Source organism: Chiloscyllium plagiosum, unplaced genomic scaffold (genome assembly GCF_004010195.1).
Source record: "Chiloscyllium plagiosum isolate BGI_BamShark_2017 unplaced genomic scaffold, ASM401019v2 scaf_77079, whole genome shotgun sequence".
Lineage (NCBI taxonomy): Eukaryota > Metazoa > Chordata > Chondrichthyes > Orectolobiformes > Hemiscylliidae > Chiloscyllium > Chiloscyllium plagiosum.
Window position 1 is genome coordinate 1 of NW_025160374.1, and position 1,534 is coordinate 1,534.

At 48.9% G+C, this 1,534-nt stretch overlaps 1 non-coding gene across 1 annotated transcript; it reads right to left on the reverse strand.

Annotated features, from left to right (window-relative positions):
* Nucleotides 1-600: 600 nt before the first annotated feature.
* On the reverse strand, nt 601-673 carry trnav-cac. The gene has a single exon. It is a non-coding gene; the product is annotated as a tRNA-Val (tRNA).
* Between the last annotated feature and the right edge of the window lie 861 nt (nt 674-1,534).

Here is a 1,534-nt window from a genome sequence, read left to right on the forward strand (position 1 = left end):
CCACCCAAGTGGACAGGGTTGTTTAGAAAGCATTTGGTGTTTTGGCTTTCATTAACAGGGGGATTGTGTTTAAGAGTGGTGAGATCTTGTTGCAGCTCTATAAAGCTTTGGTTAGACCGCACTTGGAATACTGTGTCCAGTTCTGGTCACCCTATTATAGGAAAGATGTGGATGCTTTGGAGCGGGTTCAGAGGAGATTGACCAGGATGTTGCCTGGACTGGAGGGCTTATCTTATGAAGAGAGGTTGACTGAGCTCGGACTTTTTTCATTGGAGAAAAGGAGGAGGAGAGGGGACCTAATTGTGGTATACAAGATAATGAGAGGCATAGATAGAGTCGATAGCCAGAGATTAGTTTCCAGGGCAGAAATGGCTAACACGAGGTCACAGTTTGAAGGAAAGTAGAGAGAGGATGTCAGAATTGGAGTCTTCACACAGAGAGTTGCGAGAGCATGTAATGCGTTGCCGGCAGCAGTTGTACAAGTTTAGGAGACAGCTCGCCATGCATATGGTCCCAGAAATTTGAGGGTGCATAGATGAGGATGATTGGTCGGCATCTTGTTCAAAACATCTTGTTCTGCTGTGCGGTACTGCTCGAAATTGTTCCCACCCAGGATCGAACTGGGGATCTTACGCGTGTGAGGCGAACGTGATAAGCACTACACTATGGAAACAATTCGGCAAGGCAGCCCTTGTACATGTCCCTTCCTGCCTGGGGGAGCCCTGCGAACCAGGTGTAATTGATCCAATTTTAGCCCTGGGATTGTTGCGGTTTCTCTGCAGAAATGTGCAAACTCAGACAGCAAGAGTCTCTCTCTCTCTGTTTATGTGTGTGGCCGGTGGTGAGTGTGTGGGAGGGAGGTGATTGCAGGTTCCCCCGACAGCAGCAGGAGGAGGAGCCTGGATGCGTTTTGTCAAATCCAACCTGCGGATTATAAATTTATGATTTTAATTCCCGATCCATAGCAGCAGTAGCAGCACTTTTGCATTTAACACAGAAAACATTACTGGATAAGTAGTGGAAGCAGATTGACCACAACCAGATAAGGCAAACACACTCCCTGGTGTGGCGCCCAGCCAGCTCAGTCGGTAGAGCATATGACTTTTAATCTCAAGGTCGTGGATTGGGGCACCACGTTGGGTCAGACGCTCCCTGTTAAAAACACTCCACCTCACCCTAAGCATTTCCACTTTGCCTCTGGCATGGATCTGACTTTAAGTAGACGCTCGTTTCTCTCTGCAGTCTGATGGAGTGCAGCGACACACAGGGTCTCTCTTTTATAAGAGCTCCATAACCGAGTGCTGCTGCCTTTCCTGTCGACACAGAGGCTGCATGTAGTCACAGTCACTCCCAGCCACAAACATTGAAGGGTGGTTTTTGTAAATCGTCCTGAAGCAGCGGTAGCTCAAATCCTGGCCTGGGGGAAGAGATAGTGTCAATTTGATCACAAGGTCAGTGAATTAGAGGGAGTGGGATGGGAACCCACGCCCCCAGGAGAGGGTGCGATCTGAATACAGCACCGGAAACCACTCGG